We start from the raw sequence: 24,655 nt of genomic DNA, 5'->3' as shown, positions 1-24,655 counted from the left end.
TTTAACCTTTGTAGCGATTTAAGCCAAACGTTTACAAACGGTACGAAACAAATCCAAACGTTTCACCTTTTTAGCAGTTTAAAGTAAACGTTTACAAAGGCTACGAAACAAATCCAAACGTTTCCCCTTTTTAGCGATTTAAGCCAAACGTTTACTAACGTTACAAAACAGATCCAAACGTTTCACCTTTTTAGCGATTTAAGCCAAACGTTTACAAACGTTATGAAACCAATCCAAACATTTTACATTTTTATAAAATTTTAGCGAAACGTTTACAAATGTTACGAAAGAAATCAAAACGTTTCACCTTTTTAGTGATTTAAGGCGAATGTTTAGAAATGTTACGAAACAAACCAAACGTTTCACCTTTTTAGAAATTTAAGCCAAATGCTTACAAACGTTACGAAACAAATCCAAATTTTTTCCCATTTTAGCAATTTCAGCCAAACGCTTAAACCTTTACGAAACAAATCGAAACGTTTCGCCTTTTTAGCGATTTAAGCCAAAAGTTTACAAACGTTAAGAAACAAATCCAAACGTTTCACCTTTTTAGCGATTTAAGCCAAACGTTTACAAACGTTACGATATAAATCCAAACTTTTAACCTTTGTAGCGATTTAAGCCAAACGTTTACAAACGGTACGAAACAAATCCAAACGTTTCCCCTTTTTAGCAGTTTAAAGTAAACGTTTACAAAGGCTACGAAACAAATCCAAACGTTTCCCCTTTTTAGCTATTTAAGCCAAACGTTTACTAACGTTACAAAACAGATCCAAACGTTTCACCTTTTTAGCGATTTAAGCCAAACGTTTACAAACGTTATGAAACCAATCCAAACGTTTCACATTTTTATAAAATTTTGGCGAAACGTTTACAAATGTTACGAAAGAAATCAAAACGTTTCACCTTTTTAGTGATTTAAGGCGAATGTTTAGAAATGTTACGAAACAAACCAACCGTTTCACCTTTTTAGAAATTTAAGCCAAATGCTTACAAATATTACGAAACAACCAAACGTTTCACCTTTTTAGAAATTTAAGCCAAATGCTTACAAATATTACGAAACAAATCCAAATGTTTTCCCATTTTAGCAATTTCAGCCAAACGCTTAAACCTTTACGAAACAAATCCAAATGTTTCGCCTTTTTAGCGATTGAAGCCAAACATTTACAAACGTAACGAAACAAATCCAAACTTTTAACCTTTTTAGCGATTTAAGCCAAATGTTTACAAATGTTGCAAAACAAATTGAAACGTTTCCCGTTTTAGTGATTTAAGCCAAATGTTTAAAAATGTTTCGAAACAAATCCAAACGTTTCATCTTTTTAGCGATTTAAGCCAAACGTCTACGAACGCTACGAAATAAATCCAAACTTTTCACCTTTTTAGCGATTTAAGCCAAACGTTTACAAACGTTACGAAACAAATCCAAACGTTTCCCCTTTGTAGCGATTTAAGCCAAACTTTTACAAACGCTACAAAACAAATCCAAACGTTTCACCATTTTAGCGATTTAAGCCGAACGTTTACAAACGTTAAGAAACAAATCCAAACTTTTCACATTTTTAGCAGTTGAAGCCAAACATTTACAAACGTAACGAAATAAATCCAAGTGTTTCACCTTTTTAGAACTTTAAGCCAAACGTTTACAAACTGTACGAAACCAATACGAACGTTTCCCCTTTTTAGCTATATAAACCAAACGTTCACAAACGTTGCGAAACAAAACCAAGCGTTTCACCTTTTTAGCAATTTAAGCCAAACGTTTACAAACATTCCAAAACAAATCCAGAAGTTTCCCCTTTTTAGCAATTTTAGCCAAACGTTTACAAATGTTATGAAACAAATCAAAGCGTTTCACCTTTTTAGCAATTTTAGCCAAACGTTTACAAACGTTATGAAACAAATCAAAACGTTTCATCTTTTTAGCAATTTAAGCCAAACGTTTACAAACACTACGAAAAAAATATAAATGTTTCACTTTTTAGCGATTTAAGCCAAACGTTTATATACGTTACGAAAAAAATCCAAACGTTTCACCTTTTTAGCCATTTGAGCGAAACGTTTACAAATGTTATGAAACAAATCCAAACGTTTCACCTTTTTAGAAATTTTACCGAAACGTTTATAAATATTACGAAACAAATCCAAATGTTTCACCTTTTTAACAAACAAATCCAAATGTTTCACCTTTTTAGCGATTTAAGCCTAACGTTTACAAACGTTCCGAAACAAATCCAAACTTTACGAAGCAAAACCAAACGTTATACAAACGTTACGAAACAAATCCAAAAAATTCACCTTTTTAGCAATTTAATTCAAACGTATACAATGGCTACGAAACAAATCTAAGCGATTAACATTTTTAGCGATTTAAGCCAAACGTTTACAAACATTGTGAAACAAATCCAAACATTTCACCTTTGTAGCGATTTAAGCCAAACGTTTACAAACGGTACGAAACAAATCCAAAGATTTCACATTTATAGCGATTTAAGCCCAACGTTTACAAACGCTACGAAACAAATCCAAACGTTTTACCTTTTTAACGATTTCAGTCGAACATTTACAAACGTTACAAAACAAAACGTTTCCCCTCTTTTGCGATTTAAGCCGAACGTTTACAAACGGCACGAAACAAATCCAAACGTTTCACCTTTATAGCGATTTAAGCCCAACGTTTACAAACGCTACGAAACTAATCCAAACACATCACCTTTTTAGCGATTTAAGCCGAACGTTTACAAACGATACAAAACAAACCATACATTTCGCCTTTTTAGTGATTTAAGCCAAACGTTTACATACGTTACGAAACAAATCCTAGTGTTTTACCTTTTTAGCGATTTAAGCCAAACGTTTACAAACTTTACGAAATAAATCCAAACGTTTCACTTTTGTAGCGATTTAAGCCGAACGTTTACAAACGTAAAGAAACAAATCCAAACTTTTCAGATTTTTAGCGGTTGAAGCCAAACATTTACAAACGTAACGAAACAAATCCAAGATTTTCACCTTTTTAGAAATTTAAGCCAAACGTTTACAAACTGTACGAAACAAATACGATCGTTTCACCTTTTTAGCTATATGAACCCAACGTTTACAAACGTTGCGAAACAACACCAAGAGTTTCACCTTTTTAGCTATTTAAGCCAAACGTTTACAAACATTCCAAAACAAAATCCAGGCGTTTCCCTTTTTTAGCAATTTTAGCGAAACGTTTACAAATATTATGAAACAAATCAAAGCGTTTCACCTTTTTAGCAATTTAAGCCAAATGTTTACAAACGTTATGAAACAAATCCAAACGTTTCACCTTTTTAGCGATTTTAGCCAAACGTTTACAATCGCTACGAAAAAATCTAAATGTTTCACTTTTTAGCGATTTATGCCAAACGTTTACGTATGTTACGAAACAAATCCAAACGTTTCACCATTGTAGCGATTTAAGTGAAACATTTACAAACGGTACGAAAGAAATCCAAACAATGCACCTTTTTAGCGATTTAAGCCAAACGTTTACAAAGGCTACGAAACAAATACAAGTGTTTCACCTTTTTAGCAATTTAAGCCAAACGTTCACAAATTTTACGAAACAAATCCAAATGTCTCACCTTTTTAGCATATTAAGCCAAACGTTTACAAACGTTATGAAACAAATCCAAACTTTCACCTTTTTAACGATTTAATCAAAACGTTTAGAAACGTTACAAAACAAATCCAAACGTTTCACATTTTTAGCGATTTAAGCAAAATGTTTACAAACATTACGAAACAAATCCAAACGTTTAACCTTTTTAGCTATGTAACCCAAACGTTTCGAAACAAATCCAAACGTTTCGCCTTTTTAGCAATTTAAGCCAAACGTTACGAAACAAATCCAAACGTTTCCCCTTTTTAGCGATATAAGCCTAACACTTACAAACGTTACGAAACAAAACCAAATGTTTAAACTGTTATGAAATAAAGTGTTTCACATTTTTATCAATTTAAGCCAAACGTTTACAAACGTTATGAAACAAATCCAAGCATTTCACGTTTTTAGCATTTTAAACCAAACGTTTACAAACGTTATGAAACAAATCCAAGCATTTCACGTTTTTAGCATTTTAAACCAAACGTTTACAAACATTACGAAAGAAATCCAAGCGTCTCGCCTTTTTAGTAATTTAAGCCAAACATTTACAAACGTTACGAAACAAATCCAAGCATTTCACGTTTTTAGCAATTTAAACCAAACGTTTACAAATGTTGCGAAACAAATCCAAACGTTTCACCTTTTTAGCGATTCAAGCCGAACATTTGCAAACGTTACAAAAAAAACCAAACGTTTCACCTTTTTTGCAATTTACGATAAATGTTACGAAGCTAATCCAAACATTTAACCTTTTTATGATTTAAGCCAAACATGTCACATTTTTAGCGATATAAGCTAAACGTCTACAAACTTTACAAAACAAATCCAATCGTTTCACCTTTTTAGCGATTTAAGACAAACATTTACAAACATTACGAAAAAATCCAAACGTTTCACCTTTTCAGCGAATTAAGCCAAACGTTTAGAAACGTTACGAAACTAATCCAAATGTTTAAAACGTTACGAAACCCTTTTAGCAATTTAAAACAAACGTTTAAACACGTTACAAAACTAATCCAAACGTTTACAAACGTTACAAAATAAATCCAAGCTTTTTACATTTTTAGAGATTTAAGCCAAATGTTTACAAACGTTTCGAAACAAATCCAAACGCTTCACGTTTTTAGCGATTTAAGCCAAACGTCTACAAACGCTACGAAATAAATCCAAACATTTCCCCTTTTTAGCTACTTAAGCCAAACGTTTACAAACGGTACGAAACAAATCCAAACGTTTCACCTTTTTAGCAATTTAAGCCAAAATTTTAAAATGTTACGAAACAAATCCAAACGTTTCACCTTTTTAGCGATTTAAGCCAAATGTTTACAAACGTTACGAAACAAATCCAAATGTTTCACCTTTTTAGCTATATAAGCCAAACGTTTACAAACGTTATGAAACCAATCCAAACATTTCACCTTTTTAGAAATTTAAGCGAAACGTCTACAAATATTACGAAAGAAATCCAAACGTTTCACCTTTTTAGTGATTTAAGCCAAATGTTTACAAAAGTTACGAAACAAATCCAAATGTTTTCCCATTTTAGCAATATAAGCCAAACGTTTAAAACGTTACGAAACAAATCCAAACGTTTTTCCTTTTTAGCGATTTAAGCCAAACGTTTACAAACGTTATGAAACTAATCCAAATGTATAAAACGTTACGAAACCCTATTTAGCAATTTAATCGAAACGCTTACAAACTTTACGAAACAAATCCAAACGTTTCACTTTTTAGCGATTTAAAACAAATGTTTACAAATGTTACGAAACAAATCCAAACGTTTCCCCTTTTTAGCGATTTAAGCCAAACGTTTACAAACGTTCGAAACAAATCCAAACGTTACGAAAAAAACTAAACGTTTAACCTTTTTAGCGATTTAAGAAAAACTTTTACAAACGTTACTAAACAAATCCAAACGTTACGAAACAAAATCCAACGTTTACAAACATTACGAAACAAATCCAAGCATTTAACCTTTTTAGCAATTTAAGCCAAATGTATACAAACACTACGAAACAAATCCAAGCGTTTAACCTTTTTAGCGATTTAAGCCAAATGTTTACAAACGTTTTGAAACAAATCCAAACGTTTCACCTTTTTAGCGATTTAAGCCAAACGTCTACAAACCCCACGAAATAAATCCAAATGTTTCAACTTTTTAGCGATTTAAGCCAAACGTTTACAAACGCTACGAATCAAATCCAAAAGTTTCACCTTTTTAGCGATTTAAGCCAAACTTTTACAAACGTTACGAAACAAATCCAAACTTTTAACTTTTGTAGCGATTTAAGCCAAACGTTTACAAACGGTACGAAACAAATCCAAACGTTTCACCTTTTTAGCAGTTTAAAGTAAACGTTTACAAAGGCTACGAAACAAATCCAAACGTTTCCCCTTTTTAGCGATTTAAGCCAAACGTTTACTAACGTTACGAAACAGATCCAAACGTTTCACCTTTTTAGCAATTTAAGCCAAACGTTTACAAACGTTATGAAACCAATCCAAATGTTTCACATTTTTATAAAATTTTAGCGAAACGTTTACAAATGTTACGAAAGAAATCAAAACATTTCACCTTTTTAGTGATTTAAGGCGAATGTTTAGAAATGTTACGAACCAAACCAAACATTTCACCTTTTTAGAAATTTAAGCTAAATGCTTACAAACGTTACGAAGCAAATCCAAATGTTTTCCCATTTTAGCAATTTCAGCCAAACGCTTAAACCTTTACGAAACAAATCCAAACGTTTCGCCTTTTTAGCGATTTAATCCAAACGTTTATAAACGTTAAGAAAAAAATCCAAACGTTTCACATTTTTAGCGATTGAAGCCAAACATTTACAAACGTAACGAAACAAATCCAAGCTTTTAACCTTTTTAGCGATTTAAGCCAAATGTTTACAAATGTTGCAAAACAAATTGAAACGTTTCCCCTTCTAGTGATTTAATCCAAATGTTTACAAATGTTTCGAAACAAATCCAAATGTTTCATCTTTTTAGCGATTTAAGCCAAACCTCTACGAACGCAATGAAATAAATCCAAACGTTTCACCTTTTTAGCTATTTAAGCCAAACGTTTACAAACGTTACGAAACAAATCCAAACGTTACGAAGCAAAACCAAACGTTTAAAAACGTTACGAAACAAATCCAAACAATTCACCTTTTTAGCAATTTAATCCAAACGTATACAAAGGCTACGAAACAAATCTAAGCGATTAACATTTTTAGCGATTTAAGCCAAACGTTTACAAACGTTGTGAAAAAAATCCAAACGTTTCACCTTTGTAGCAATTTAAGCCAAACGTTTACAAACGCTACGAAACAAATCCAAACGTTTCACCTTTTTAACGATTTCAGTCGAACGTTTACAAACGTTACCAAACAAAATAAAACGTTTCACCTCTTTTGCGATTTAAGCCGAACGTTTACAAACGGCATAAAACAAATCCAAACGTTTCACCTTTGTAGCGATTTAAGCCCAACGTTTACAAACGCTACTAAACAAATCCAAACATTTCACCTTTTTAGCGATTTAAGCCGAACGTTTACAAACGATACAAAACAAAACCAAACGTTTCGCCTTTTTAGCGATTTAAGCCAAACGTTTACATACGTTACAAAACAAATCCTAGTGTTTTACCTTTTTAGCGATTTAAGGCAAACGTTTACAAACGTTACGAAACAAATCCAAACGTTTCACCTTTGTAGCGATTTAAGCCGAACGTTTACAAACGTAAAAAACAAATCCAAACTTTTCACATTTTTAGCAATTGAAGCCTAACATTTACAAACGTAATGAAACAAATCCGAGCGTTTCACCTATTTAGAAATTTAAGCCAAACGTTTACAAACTGTACGAAAGAAATACGAACGTTTCACCTTTTTAGCTATATGAACCCAACGTTTACAAACGTTGCGAAACAAAACCAAGAGTTTCACCTTTTTAGCAATTTAAGCCAAACGTTTACAGACATTCCAAAACAAAATCCAGGCGTTTCCCCTTTTTAGCAATTTTAGCGAAACATTTACAAATGTTATGAAACAAATCAAAGCGTTTCACCTTTTTAGAAATTTAAGCCAAATGTTTACAAACGTTATGAAACAAATCCAAACGTTTCACCTTTTTAGCGATTTAAGCCAAACGTTTACAACCGCTACGAAAAAATCTAAATGTTTCACTTTTTAGCGATTTATGCCAGACGTTTACGTACGTTACGAAACAAATACAAACGTTTCACCATTGTAGCGATTTAAGCGAAACATTTACAAACGGTACGAAAGAAATCCAAATATTTCACCTTTTTAGCGATTTAAGCCAAACGTTTACAAACGCTACGAAAAAATCTAAATGTTTCACTTTTTAGCGATTTAAGCCACACGTTTACCTACGTTACGAAACAAACGTTTACAAACATTTTAGCGATTGAAGCCAAACATTTACAAACATTTTACATTTTTAGCAATTCAAGCCAAACGTTTACAAACAGTACGAAACAAATCTAAACGTTTCGCCTTTTTAGCGATATAAGCCAAAGGACTACTAACGCTACGAAATAAATCCAAACATTTAACTTTTTTAGTGATATAAGGCAAACGTTTACAAACGTTATGAAACAAATCCAAACGTTTTGCCTTTTTAGCGATTTAAGCCAAACGGTTACAAATGGTACGAAACAAATCCAAACGTTTCGCCTTTTTAGAAATTTAAGCCAAACGTTTACAAACATTACGAAACAAATCCAAATATTTCCCCTTTTAAGAGATTTAAGCCAAACATTGACAAACGTTACGAAACAAATCCAAACGTTACGAAACAAATCCAAACGTTTCCCCTCTTTAACGATTTAAGCCAAACGTTTGCAAACATTACAAAAAATCCAAACGTTTCACCTTTTTAGCGATTTAAGCTAAACATTTACAAACGTTACGAAACAAATCCAAACATTTCACCTTTTTAGCGATTTAATCCAAACTTTTACTAACGTTACGAAACATAACCAAAAGCTTAAAATGTTACGAAACAAATCCAAATGTTTCACATTTTTAACGATTTAAGCCAAACGTTTACAATCGTTTCGAATTAAAACAAGGGGTTTTACCTTTTTAGCAATTTGAGCCAAACGTTTACAAACATTCGAAAACAATCCAAGCATTTCCCCTTTTTAGCAATTTTAGACAAACTTTAATAAATGTTACGAAACAAATCAAAGCGTTTCACCTTTTTTGCAATTTAAGCCAAATATTTACAAACGTTACGAAACAAATCCAAACGTTTCACATTTTTAATGATTAAAGCCAAACATTTACAAACGCTACGAAACAAATCCAAACGTTTCACGTTTTTAGAAATTTAAGCCAAACGTTTACAAACAGTACGAAACAAATCTAGCCGCTTCACTTTGTTAGCGATTTATGCCAAACGTTTACAAACCAAATGTTTCACCTTTTTAGCAATTTAAGCCAAATGTTTACAAATATTCCTAAACAAATCCAAGCATTTCTCCTTTTTAGCAATTTTAGCCAAACGTTTAAAAATGTTACAAAACAAATCATAGAGTTTCACCTTTTTAGCAATTTGAGCCAAATGTTTACAAACGTTACATAACAAATCCCAACGTTTCAACCTTTTAGCGATTTATGCCAAACCTTTACAAACACTACGAAACAGATACAAACGTTTCACCTTTTTAGCGAATTAAGCCAAACGTTTACAAACGTTACGAAACAAATCCAAACTATTCACCTTTGAAGCGATTTAAGCCAAAGGTTTACAAACGGTACGAAACAAATCCAAACGTTTCACCTTTTTAGCGGTTGAAAATAAACGTTTACATAGCCTACGAAACAAATCCAAACGTTTCACCTTTTTAGCGATTTAAGCCAAATGTTTACAAACGTTACGAAACAAATCCAAACGTTTCACCTTTTTAGCGATTTAAGCCAAACTTTCGCAAACGTTATGAAACAAATCCAAACGTTTCACCTTTTTAGAAATTTAAACGAAACGTTTACAAATGCTATGAAACAAATCCAAACGTTTCACCTTTTTCGCAATATAAGCCGAACGGATACAAACGTTACGAAACAAAACCAAACGTTTCACCAATTGAGCGATTTAAGCCAAATGTTTACAAACGTTACGAAACAAATCCAAATGTTTCAAATTTTTAGCTATTGAAGCCAAACATTTACAAACGTAACAAAACAAATCCAAGCGTTTCACCTTTCTAGCAATTTAAGCCACACGTTTATAAACATTACGAAACAAATCCAAACGTTTCACCTTTTTAGAGATTTAGACCAACATTTACAACGGTTATGAAACAAATCCAATTGTTTCACCTTTTCAGCAATTTAGGCCAAACGTTTACAAACGTTACGAAACAAATCCAAGCGTTTCAACTTTTTCGCAATTTAAGCCAAATGTTTACAAACATTACGAAACAAATCGAATTGTTTCACCTTTTTAGCAATTTAACCCAAACGTTTACAAAATTTACGAAACAAATCCAAATGTCTCACCTTTTTAGCGTATTAAGCCAAACGTTTACAAACGTTTCGAAACAAATCCAAACTTTCGCCTTTTTAACGATTTAATCAAAATGTTTACAAACGTTATAAAACAAATCCAAACGTTTCACCTTTTTAGCGATTTAAGCCAAACGTTTACAAACGCTACGAAACAAATCCAAACGTTTAACCTTTTTAGCTATTTAAGCTAAACGTTTACAAACGTTTCGCCTTTTTAGCAATTTAAGCCAAACGTTACGAAACAAATCCAAACGTTTCACCTTTTTAGCGATATAAGCCAAACATTTACAAACGTTGCGAAACAAAAGGAAACGTTTAAAACGTTATGAAACAAATGCAAAAGTTTCACATTTTTAGCGATTTAAGACTAACCTTTACAAATGCTACGAGACAAAACAAAGTGTTTCACCTTTTTATCAATTTAAGCCAAACGTTTACAAACGTTATGAAACAAATCCAAGCATTTCACGTTTTTAGTATTTTAAGCCAAACGTTCAGAAACATTACGAACGAAATCCAAGCGTCTCGCCTTTTTAGTAATTTAAGCTAAACATTTACAAACGTTACGAAACAAATCCAAGAATTTCACGTTTTTAGCAATTTAAACTAAACGTTTACAAACGGTACGAAACAAATCCAAACGTTTCACCTTTAGAGCGATTTAAGCCAAACGTCTACAAACCCCACGAAATAAATCCAAATGTTTCAAACATTACGAAACAAATCCAAACGTTTCACATTTTTAACGATTGAAGCCAAACATTTACAAACGGTACGAAACAAATCCAAACGTTTCACCTTTTTGGCAATTTAAGCCAAACGTTTACAAATGGTACGAAACAAACCCAGACGTTTCACTTTGCTAACGATTTAAGCCAAACGTTTACAAACGTTGCGAAACAAAACCAAATGTTTCTCCTTTTTAGCGATTTAAGCCAAATGTTTACAAATATTCCAAAACAAATCCAAGCGTTTCCCTTTTTTAGCAATTTTAGCCAAACGTTTACAAATGTTACGAAACAAATCAAAGCGTTTCACATTATTAGCAATTTGAGCCAAATGTTTACAAACGTTACAAAACAAATCTCAACGTTTCAACTTTTTAGCGATTTAAGCCGAATGTTTACAAACACTACGAAACAAATACAAACGTTTCACCTTTTTAGCGAATTAAGCCAAACGTTTCGAAACAAATCCAAACTTTTCACCTTTGAAGCGATTTAAACCAAAGGGTTACAAACGATACGAAACAAATCCAAACGTTTCACCTTTTTAGCGGGTTAAAATAAACGTTTACAAAGGCTACGAAATAAATCCAAACGTTTCACCTTTTTAACGATTTAAGCCTTATCGTTTACAAACGTTACGAAACAAATCCAAACATTTCACCTTTTTAGAAATTTAAGCGAAACGTTTACAAATGTTATGAAACAAATCCAAATGTTTCACCTTTTTAGCGATATAAGCCGAACGGTTACAAACGTTACGACACAAAACCAAATGTTTCACCTTTTTAGCAATTTAAGCAAAATGTTTACAATTGTTTCGAAACAAATCCAAATATTTGCAAACTTTACGAAACAAAACCAAACATTTCCCCTTTTTAACGATTGAAGCCAAACATTTACAAACGTAACGAAAAAAATTCAAGAGTTTCAACTTTTTAGCAATATAAGCCAAACGTTTACAAACATTATCAAACAAATCCACACGTTTCACCTTTTTAGTGATTTAGCCAAACATTTACAAAGGTTATGAAATAAATCCAATAGTTTCACCTTTTTCGCAATTTAAGCCAAACATTTGCAAACGTTACGAAACAAATACAAGGGTTTCAGCTTTTTAGCAATTTAAGCCAAAAGTTTACAAAAGTTACGAAACAAATCCAAGCGTTTCATCTTTTTAGCAATCTAAGCCAAACGTTTCCAAATTTTACGAAACAAATCCAAATGTCTCACCTTTTTAGCGTATTAAGCCAAACGTTTACAAACGTTATGAAACAAATCCAAACTTTCACCTTTTTAGCGATTTAATCAAAACGTTTAGAAACGTTACAAAACAAATCCAAACGATTCACCTTTTTAGCGATTTAAGCCAAACGTTTACAAACATTACGAAAAAAATCCAAACGTTTAACCTTTTTAGCTATTTAAGCCAAACGTTTACAAACGTTTCGAAACAAATCCAAACGTTTCGCCTTTTTAGAAATTTAAGCCAAACGTTTACAAACGGTACGAAACAAATCTAGCCGTTTCACTTTGTTAGCGATTTAAGGCAAACGTTTACAAACCAAATGTTTCACCTTTTTAGCAATTTGAGCCAAATGTTTACAAATATTCCAAATCAAATCCAAGCATTTCCCCTTTTTAGCAATTTTCGCCAAACGTTTAAAAAATTTACGAAACAAATCATAGTGTTTCACCTTTTTAGCAATTTGAGCCAAATGTTTACAAACGTTACATAACAAATCTCATCGTTTCAACCTTTTAGCGATTTATGCCAAACCTTTACAAACACTACGAAACAAATACAAATGTTTCACCTTTTTAGCGAATTAAGCCAAACGTTTACAAACGTTACGAAACAAATCCAAACTATTCACCTCGATTTAAGCCAAAGGTTTACAAACGGTACGAAACAAATCCAAAAGTTTCACCTTTTTAGCGGTTGAAAATAAACGTTTACAAAGCCTACGAAACAAATCCAAACGTTTCACCTTTTTTGCGATTTAAGCCAAATGTTTACAAACGTTACGAAACAAACCCAAACGTTTCACCTTTTTAGCGATTTAAGCCAAACTTTCGCAAACGTTATGAAACAAATCCAAACGTCTCACCTTTTTAGAAATTTAATCGAAACGCTTACAAACTTTACGAAACAAATCCAAACGTTTCACTTTTTAGCGATTTAAAACAAATGTTTACAAATATTACGATACAAATCCAAACGTTTCCCCTTTTTAGCGATTTAAGCCAAACGTTTACAAACGTTCGAAACAAATCCAAACGTTACGAAAAAAACTAAACGTTTAACCTTTTTAGCGATTTAAGAAAAACTTTTACAAACGTTACGAAACAAATCCAAATGTTACGAAACAAAATCCAACGTTTACAAACATTACGAAACAAATCCAAGCATTTAACCCTTTTAGCAATTTAAGCCAAATGTATTCAAACACTACGAAACAAATCCAAGCGTTTAACCTTTTTAGCGATTTAAGCCAAATGTTTACAAACGTTTTGAAACAAATCCAAACGTTTCACCTTTTTAGCGATTTAAGCCAAACGTCTACAAACCCCACGAAATAAATCCAAATGTTTCAACGTTTTAGCGATTTAAGCCAAACGTTTACAAACGCTACGAATCAAATCCAAAAGTTTCACCTTTTTAGCGATTTAAGCCAAACGTTTACAAACGTTACGAAACAAATCCAAACTTTTAACTTTTGTAGCGATTTAAGCCAAACGTTTACAAACGGTACGAAACAAATCCAAACGTTTCACCTTTTTAGCAGTTTAAAGTAAACGTTTACAAAGGCTACGAAACAAATCCAAACGTTTCCCCTTTTTAGCGATTTAAGCCAAACGTTTACTAACGTTACGAAACAGATCCAAACGTTTTACCTTTTTAGCAATTTAAGCCAAACGTTTACAAACGTTATGAAACCAATCCAAATGTTTCACATTTTTATAAAATTTTAGCGAAAAGTTTACAAATGTTACGAAAGAAATCAAAACGTTTCACCTTTTTAGTGATTTAAGGCGAATGTTTAGAAATGTTACGAACCAAACCAAACATTTCACCTTTTTAGAAATTTAAGCTAAATGCTTACAAACGTTACGAAGCAAATCCAAATGTTTTCCCATTTTAGCAATTTCAGCCAAACGCTTAAACCTTTACGAAACAAATCCAAACGTTTCGCCTTTTTAGCGATTTAATCCAAACGTTTACAAACGTTAAGAAACAAATCCAAACGTTTCACATTTTTAGCGATTGAAGCCAAACATTTACAAACGTAACGAAACAAATCCAAGCTTTTAACTTTTTAGCGATTTAAGCCAAATGTTTACAAATGTTGCAAAACAAATTGAAACGTTTCCCCTTCTAGTGATTTAATCCAAATGTTTACAAATGTTTCGAAACAAATCCAAATGTTTCATCTTTTTAGCGATTTAAGCCAAACCTCTACGAACGCAATGAAATAAATCCAAACGTTTCCCCTTTTTAGCTATTTAAGCCAAACGTTTACAAACGTTACGAAAAAAATCCAAACGTTTCCCCTTTGTAGCGATTTTAGCCAAACTTTTACAAACGTTACAAAACAAATCCAAACGTTTCACCTTTTTAGCGATTTAAGTCGAACGTTTACAAACGTTAAGAAACAAATCCAAACTTTTCACATTTTTAGCGGTTGAAGCCAAACATTTACAAACATAACGAAACAAATCTAAGTGTTTCACCGTTTTAGAAATTTAAGCCAAACGTTTACAAACTGTACAAAACCAATACGAACGTTTCACCTTTTTAGCTATATAAACCAAACGTTTACAAACGTTGCGAAATAAAACCAAGCGTTTCACCTTTTTAGCAATTTAAGCCAAACGTTTACAAACATTCCAAAACAAATCCAGAAGTTTCCCCTTTTTAGCAATTTTAGCTAAACGTTTACAGATGTTATGAAACAAATCAAAGCGTTTCACCTTTTTAGCAATTTTAGCCAAATGTTTACAAACGTTATGAAACAAATCCAAACGTTTCATCTTTTTAGCGATTTAAGCCAAACATTTACAAACGCTACGAAAAAAATATAAATGTTTCACTTTTTAGCGATTTAAGCCAAACGTTTACATACGTTACGAAACAAATCCAAACGTTTCACCTTTTTAGCCATTTGAGCGAAACGTTTACAAATGTTATGAAACAAATCCAAACGTTTCACCTTTTTAGAAATTTCACCGAAGAGTTTATAAATATTACGAAATAAATCCAAATGTTTCACTTTTTAAACAAACAAATCCAAACGTTTCACCTTTTTAGCGATTTAAGCCGAACGTTTACAAACGATACAAAACAAAACCAAACGTTTCGCCTTTTTAGCGATTTAAGCCAAACGTTTACATACGTTACAAAACAAATCCTAGTGTTTTACCTTTTTAGCGATTTAAGGCAAACGTTTACAAACGTTACGAAACAAATCCAAACGTTTCACCTTTGTAGCGATTTAAGCCGAACGTTTACAAACGTAAAAAACAAATCCAAACTTTTCACATTTTAAGCAATTGAAGCCTAACATTTACAAACGTAATGAAACAAATCCGAGTGTTTCACCTATTTAGAAATTTAAGCCAAACGTTTACAAACTGTACGAAAGAAATACGAACGTTTCACCTTTTTAGCTATATGAACCCAACGTTTACAAACGTTGCGAAACAAAACCAAGAGTTTCACCTTTTTAGCAATTTAAGCCAAACGTTTACAGACATTCCAAAACAAAATCCAGGCGTTTCCCCTTTTTAGCAATTTTAGCGAAACGTTTACAAATCTTATGAAACAAATCAAAGCGTTTCACCTTTTTAGAAATTTAAGCCAAATGTTTACAAACGTTATGAAACAAATCCAAACGTTTCGCCTTTTTAGCGATTTAAGCCAAACGTTTACAACCGCTACGAAAAAATCTAAATGTTTCACTTTTTAGCGATTTATGCCAGACGTTTACGTACGTTACGAAACAAATACAAACGTTTCACCATTGTAGCGATTTAAGCGAAATATTTACAAACGGTACGAAAGAAATCCAAATATTTCACCTTTTTAGCGATTTAAGCCAAACGTTTACAAACGCTACGAAAAAATCTAAATGTTTCACTTTTTAGCGATTTAAGCCACACGTTTACCTACGTTACGAAACAAACGTTTACAAACATTTTAGCGATTGAAGCCAAACATTTACAAACATTTTACATTTTTAGCAATTCAAGCCAAACGTTTACAAACAGTACGAAACAAATCTAAACGTTTCGCCTTTTTAGCGATATAAGCCAAAGGACTACTAACGCTACGAGATAAATCCAAACATTTAACTTTTTTAGTGATATAAGGCAAACGTTTACAAATGTTATGAAACAAATCCAAACGTTTCGCCTTTTTAGCAATTTAAGCCAAACGGTTACAAATGGTACGAAACAAAACCAAATGTTTCGCCTTTTTAGAAATTTAAGCCAAACGTTTACAAACATTACGAAACAAATCCAAATATTTCCCCTTTTAAGAGATTTATGCCAAACATTGACAAACGTTACGAAACAAATCCAAACGTTACGAAACAAATCCAAACGTTTCCCCTCTTTAACGATTTAAGCCAAACGTTTGCAAACATTACAAAAAAATCCAAACGTTTCACCTTTTTAGCGATTTAAGCTAAACATTTACAAACGTTACGAAACAAATCCAAAAATTTCACCTTTTTAGCGATTTAATCCAAACGTTTACTAACGTTACGAAACATAACCAAAAGCTTAAAATGTTACGAAACAAATCCAAATGTTTCACATTTTTAACGATTTAAGCCAAACGTTTACAATCGTTTCGAATTAAAACCAAGGGTTTTACCTTTTTAGCAATTTAAGCCAAACGTTTACAAACATTCGAAAACAATCCAAGCATTTCCCCTTTTTAGCAATTTTAGACAAACTTTAATAAATGTTACGAAACAAATCAAAGCGTTTCACCTTTTTTGCAATTTAAGCCAAATGTTTACAAACGTTACGAAACAAATCCAAACGTTTCACATTTTTAATGATTAAAGCCAAACATTTACAAACGCTACGAAACAAATCCAAACGTTTCACGTTTTTAGAAATTTAAGCCAAACATTTACAAACAGTACGAAACAAATCTAGCCGCTTCACTTTGTTAGCGATTTATGCCAAACGTTTACAAACCAAATGTTTCACCTTTTTAGCAATTTTAGCCAAGTGTTTACAAATATTCCAAAACAAATCCAAGCATTTCTCCTTTTTAGCAATTTTAGCCAAACGTTTAAAAATGTTACGAAACAAATCATAGAGTTTCACCTTTTTAGCAATTTGAGCCAAATGTTTACAAACGTTATATAACAAATCCCAATGTTTCAACCTTTTAGCGATTTATGCCAAACCTTTACAAACACTACGAAACAAATACAAACGTTTCACCTTTTTAGCGAATTAAGCCAAACGTTTACAAACGTTACGAAACAAATCCAAACTATTCACCTTTGAAGCGATTTAAGCCAAAGGTTTACAAACGGTACGAAACAAATCCAAACGTTTCACCTTTTTAGCGGTTGAAAATAAACGTTTACAAAGCCTACGAAACAAATCCAAACGTTTCACCTTTTTAGCGATTTAAGCCAAATGTTTACAAACGTTACGAAACAAATCTAAACGTTTCACCTTTTTAGCGATTTAAGCCAAACTTTCGCAAACGTTATGAAACAAATCCAAAAGTTTCACCTTTTTAGAAATTTAAACGAAACGTTTACAAATGCTATGAAACAAATCCAAACGTTTCACCTTTTTCACGATATAAGCCGAACGGATACAAACGTTACAAAACAAAACCAAACGTTTCACCAATTGAGCGATTTAAGCCAAATGTTTACAAACGTTACGAAACAAATCCAAATGTTTCAAATTTTTAGCTATTGAAGCCAAACATTTACAAACGTAACAAAACAAATCCAAGCGTTTCACCTTTTTAGCAATTTAAGCCACACGTTTATAAACATTACGAAACAAATTCAAACGTTTCACCTTTTTAGAGATTTAGACAAACGTTTACAACGGTTATGAAACAAATCCAATTGTTTCACCTTTTCAGCAATTTAGGCCAAACGTTTACAAACGTTACGAAACAAATCCAAGCATTTCAACTTTTTCGCAATTTAAGCCAAATGTTTACAAACATTACGAAACAAATCGAATTGTTTCACCTTTTTAGCAATTTAACCCAAACGTTTACAAATTTTACGAAACAAATCCAAATGTCTCACCTTTTTAGCGTATTAAGCCAAACGTTTACAAACGTTACGAAACAAATCCAAACTTTTGCCTTTTTAACGATTTAATCAAAATGTTTACAAACGTTATAAAACAAATCCAAACGTTTCACCTTTTTAGCGATTTAAGCCAAACGTTTACAAACGCTACGAAACAAATCCAAACGTTTAACCTTTTTAGCTATTTAAGCTAAACGTTTACAAACGTTTCGCCTTTTTAGCAATTTAAGCCAAACGTTACGAAACAAATCCAAACGTTTCACCTTTTTAGCGATATAAGCCAAACATTTACAAACGTTGCGAAACAAAAGGAAACGTTTAAAACGTTATGAAACAAATGCAAAAGTTTCACATTTTTAGCGATTTAAGACTAACCTTTACAAATGCTACGAGACAAAACAAAGTGTTTCACCTTTTTATCAATTTAAGCCAAACGTTTACAAACGTTATGAAACAAATCCAAGCATTTCACGTTTTTAGTATTTTAAGCCAAACGTTCAGAAACGTTACGAACGAAATCCAAGCGTCTCGCGTTTTTAGTAATTTAAGCTAAACTTTTACAAACGTTACGAAACAAATCCAAGCATTTCACGTTTTTAGCAATTTAAACTAAACGTTTACAAACGGTACGAAACAAATCCAAACGTTTCACATTTACAGCGATTTAAGCCAAACGTCTACAAACCCCACGAAATAAATCCGAATGTTTCAAACATTACGAAACAAATCCAAACGTTTCACATTTTTAACGATTGAAGCCAAACATGTACAAACGGTACGAAACAAATCCAAACATTTCACCTTTTTGGCAATTTAAGCCAAACGTTTACAAACGGTACGAAACAAATCCAGACGTTTCACTTTGCTAACGATTTAAGCCAAACGTTTACAAACGTTGCGAAACAAAACCAAATGTTTCTCCTTTTTAGCGATTTAAGCCAAATGTTTACAAATATTCCAAAACAAATCCAAGCGTTTCCCTTTTTTAGCAATTTTAGCCAAACGTTTACAAATGTTACGAAACAAATCAAAGCGTTTCACATTATTAGCAATTTGAGCCAAATGTTTACAAACGTTACAAAACAAATCTCAACGTTTCAACTTTTTAGCGATTTAAGCCGAACGTTTACAAACACTACGAAACAAATACAAACGTTTCACCTTTTTAGCGAATTAAGCCAAACGTTTCGAAACAAATCCAAACTTTTCATCTTTGAAGCGATTTAAACCAAAGGGTTACAAACGATACGAAACAAATCCAAACGTTTCACCTTTTTAGCGGGTTAAATTAAACGTTTACAAAGGCTACGAAATAAATCCAAACGTTTCACCTTTTTAACGATTTAAGCCTTATCGTTTACAAACGTTACGAAACAAATCCAAACGTTTCACCTTTTTAGAAATTTAAGCGAAACATTTTCAAATGTTATGAAACAAATCCAAATGTTTCACCTTTTTAGCGATATAAGCCGAACGGTTACAAACGTTACGACACAAAACCAAATGTTTCACCTTTTTAGCAATTTAAGCAAAATGTTTACAATTGTTTCGAAACAAATCCAAATATTTGCAAACTTTACGAAACAAAACCAAACGTTTCCCCTTTTTAACGATTGAAGCCAAACATTTACAAACGTAACGAAAAAAATTCAAGAGTTTCAACTTTTTAGCAATATAAGCCAAACGTTTACAAACATTATCAAACAAATCCACACGTTTCACCTTTTTAGTGATTTAGCCAAACATTTACAAAGGTTATGAAATAAATCCAATAGTTTCACCTTTTTCGCAATTTAAGCCAAACATTTGCAAACGTTACGAAACAAATACAAGCGTTTCAGCTTTTTAGCAATTTAAGCCAAAAGTTTACAAAAGTTACGAAACAAATCCAAGCGTTTCATCTTTTTAGCAATTTAAGCCAAACGTTTCCAAATTTTACGAAACAAATCCAAATGTCTCACCTTTTTAGCGTATTAAGCCAAACGTTTACAAATGTTATGAGACAAATCCAAACTTTCACCTTTTTAGCGATTTAATCAAAACGTTTAGAAACGTTACAAAACAAATCCAAACGTTTCACCTTTTTAGCGATTTAAGCCAAACGTTTACAAACATTACGAAAAAAATCCAAACGTTTAACCTTTTTAGCTATTTAAGCCAAACGTTTACAAACGTTTCGAAACAAATCCAAACGTTTCGCCTTTTTAGAAATTTAAGCCAAACGTTTACAAACGGTACGAAACAAATCTAGCCGTTTCACTTTGTTAGCGATTTAAGGCAAACGTTTACAAACCAAATGTTTCACCTTTTTAGCAATTTGAGCCAAATGTTTACAAATATTCCAAATCAAATCCAAGCAATATCCCCTTTTTAGCAATTTTCGCCAAACGTTTAAAAAATTTACGAAACAAATCATAGTGTTTCACCTTTTTAGCAATTTGAGCCAAATGTTTACAAACGTTACATAACAAATCTCATCGTTTCAACCTTTTAGCGATTTATGCCAAACCTTTACAAACACTACGAAACAAATACAAACGTTTCACCTTTTTAGCGAATTAAGCCAAACGTTTACAAACGTTACGAAACAAATCCAAACTATTCACCTCGATTTAAGCCAAAGGTTTACAAACGGTACGAAACAAATCCAAAAGTTTCACCTTTTTAGCGATTTAATCAAAACGTTTAGAAACGTTACAAAACAAATTCAAACGTTTCATCTTTTTAGCGATTTAAACCAAACGTTTACAAACATTACGAAAAAAATCCAAACGTTTCGCCTTTTTAGAAATTTAAGCCAAACGTTTACAAACGGTACGAAACAAATGTAGCCGTTTCACTTTGTTAGCGATTTAAGCCAAACGTTTACAAACCAAATGTTTCACCTTTTTAGCAATTTTAGCCAAATGTTTACAAATATTCCAAATCAAATCCAAGTATTTCCCCTTTTTAGCAATTTTCGCCAAACGTTTAAAAAATTTACGAAACAAATCATAGCGTTTCACCTTTTTAGCAATTTAAGCCAAATGCTTACAAACGTTACATAACAAATCCCATCGTTTCAACCTTTTAGCGATTTATGCCAAACCTTTTCAAACACTACGAAACAAATACAAACGTTTCACCTTTTTAGCGAATTAAGCCAAACGTTTACAAACGTTACGAAACAAATCCAAACTATTCACCTCGATTTAAGCCAAAGGTTTACAAACGGTACGAAACAAATCCAAACGTTTCACCTTTTTAGCGGTTGAAAATAAACGTTTACAAAGCCTACGAAACAAATCCAAACGTTTCACCTTTTTTGCGATTTAAGCCAAATGTTTACAAAGGTTACGAAACAAACCCAAACGTTTCACCTTTTTAGCGATTTAAGCCAAACTTTCGCAAACGTTATGAAACAAATCCAAACGTCTCACCTTTTTAGAAATTTAATCGAAACGCTTACAAACTTTACGAAACAAATCCAAACGTTTCACTTTTTAGCGATTTAAAACAAATGTTTACAAATGTTACGAAACAAATCCAAACGTTTCACCTATTGAGCGATTTAAGCCAAATGTTTACAAACGTTACGAAACAAATCCAAATGTTTCAAATTTTTAGCTATTGAAGCCAAACATTTACAAACGTAACAAAACAAATCCAAGCGTTTCACCTTTTTAGCAATTTAAGCCACACGCTTACAAACATTACAAAACAAATCCAAACGTTTCAACTTTTTAGTGATTTAGCCAAACGTTTACAACGGTTATGAAACAAATCCAATTGTTTCACCTTTTTAGCAATTTAGGCCAAACGTTTACAAACGTTACGAAACAAATCCAAGCGTTTCAACTTTTTCGCAGTTTAAGCCAAATGTTTACAAACATTACGAAACAAGTCGAATCGTTTCACCTTTCTAGCAATTTAAGCCAAATTTTACGAAACAAATCCAAATGTCTCACCTTTTTAGCGTATTAAGCCAAACGTTTACAAACGTTATGAAACAAATCCAAACTTTCACCTTTTTAGCGATTTAATCAAAACGTTTAGAAACGTTACAAAACAAATCCAAACGTTTCACCTTTTTAGCGATTTAAGCCAAACGTTTACAAACATTACGAAAAAAATCCAAACGTTTAACCTTTTTAGCTATTTAAGCCAAACGTTTACAAACGTTCCGAAAGAAATCCAAACGTTTCGCGTTTTTAGCAATTTAAGCCAAACGTTACGAAACAAATCCAAACGTTTTCCCTTTTTAGCGATATAAGCCAAACATTTACAAATGCTACAAAACAAAACCAAATGTTTAAATCGTTTTGAAAGAAAGTGCTTCACATTTTTATCAATTTAAGCCAAACGTTTACAAACGTTATGAAACAAATCCAAGCATTTCACGTTTTTAGTATTTTAAGCCAAACGTTCAGAAACATTACGAACGAAATCCAAGCGTCTCGCCTTTTTAGTAATTTAAGCAAAACATTTACAAACGTTACGAAACAAATCCAAGCATTTCACATTTTTAGCAATTTAAACCAAAAGTTTACAAATGTTACGAAACAAATCCAAACGTTTCACCTTATTAGCTATTTAAGCTGAACATTTACAAACGTTACAAAAAAAATCAATCATTTCACCTTTATTGCAATTTAAGATAAAGGTTACGAAATAATCCAAACATTTAACCTTTTTAATTATTTAAGCCAAACGTTTCACATTTTTAGCGATATAAGCTAAACGTCTACAAAAGTTACAAAACAAATCCAAACGTTTCACCTTTATAGCGATTTAAGACAAACGTTTAAAAAAGTTACGAAAAAATCCAAACGTTTCACCTTTTTAGCGAATTAAGCCAAACGTTTAAAAACGTTATGAAACTAATCCAAACGTTTAAAACGTTAAGAAAGCCTATTAGCAATTTAAAACAAACGTTTGAAAACGTTACAAAACTAATCCAAACGTTCACAAACAGTACGAAAAAAATCCAATTGTTTCCCCTTTGTAGCGATTTAAGCCAAACGTTTACAAAAACTACGAAAAAAATCCAATCGTCTCACCTTTTAGCAATTTAAGTCAAACGTTTAAAACGTTACGAAACAAATCCAAACGTTTCACCTTTTTAACGATTTAAGCCAAACGTTTACAAACGTTACGAAACAAATCCAAACGTTTCACCTTTTTAGCTATTTAAGCCAAACGTTTACAAATGTTATGAAACCAATCCAAAAGTTTCCCCATTTTAGAAATTTAAGCGAAACGTTTATAAATATTACGAAACAAATCCAAACGTTTCACCTTTTTTAACGATTTAAGTCAAATGTTTACAAAAGTTACGAAACAAATACAAATGTTTTCCCATTTTGGCAACATAAGCCAAACGTTTAAAACGTTACGAAACAAATCCAAACGTTTCGCCTTTTTAACGATTTAAGCTAAACGTTTACAAATGTTACGAAAATAATCCAAATGTTTAAAACGTTACGAAACCCTTTTTATTAATTTAATCCAAACGCTTACAAACTTTACGAAACAAATCTAAATGTTTCACCTTTTTAGCGATTTAAAACAAATGTTTACAAATGTTACGAAACAAATCCAAACGTTTCACCTTTTTAGAGATTTAAGCCAAAAATTTACAAACGTTACGAAACAAATCCAAACGTTACGAAAAAAACCAAACGTTTTACCTTTTTAGCTATTTAAGCCAAACGTTTACAAACGTTACGAAACAAATCCAAACGTTACGAAACAAAATCCAACGTTTACAAACATTACGAAACAAATCCAAGCATTTTACCTTTTTAGCAATTTAAGCCAAATGTATTCAAACGCTACGAAACAAATCCAAGCGTTTAACCTTTTTAGCGATTTAACCCAAATGTTTACAAATGTTGTAAAACAAATGGAAACGTTTCACCTTTTTAGCGATTTAAGCCAAATGTTTACAAACATTTCGAAACAAATCCAAACGTGTCACCTTTTTAGCGATTTAAGCCAAACGTCTACAAACCCCACAAAATAAATCCAAATGTTTCAAGTTTTTAGCGATTTAAGTCAAACGTTTACAAATGCTACGAAACAAATTCAAAAGTTTCACCTTTTTAGCATTTTAAGCCAAACCTTTACAAACGTTACGAAACAAATCCAAACTTTTCACCTTTGTAGCAATTTAAGCCAAACGTTTACAAACGGAACAAAACAAATCCAAAAGTTTCCCCATTTTAGCAGTTTAAAATAAACGTTTACAAAGGCTACGAAACAAATCCAAACGTTTCACCTTTTTAGCGATTTAAGCCAAACGTTACAAACGTTATGAAACAAATCCAAACGTTTCACATTTTTATAAATTTAAGCGAAACGTTTACAAATGTTACGAAACAAATCAAAACGTTTAACCTTTTTAGTGATTTAAGCCGAATGTTTAGAAATATTACGAAACAAACCAAACGTTTCACCTTTTTA

The sequence above is a fragment of the Mercurialis annua genome, linkage group LG8 (genome assembly GCF_937616625.2).
Source record: "Mercurialis annua linkage group LG8, ddMerAnnu1.2, whole genome shotgun sequence".
In the NCBI taxonomy this organism is placed as follows: Eukaryota; Viridiplantae; Streptophyta; class Magnoliopsida; order Malpighiales; family Euphorbiaceae; genus Mercurialis; species Mercurialis annua.
The sequence above is the reverse complement of the archived record's forward strand: the minus strand, read 5'-3'. Positions refer to the sequence as shown.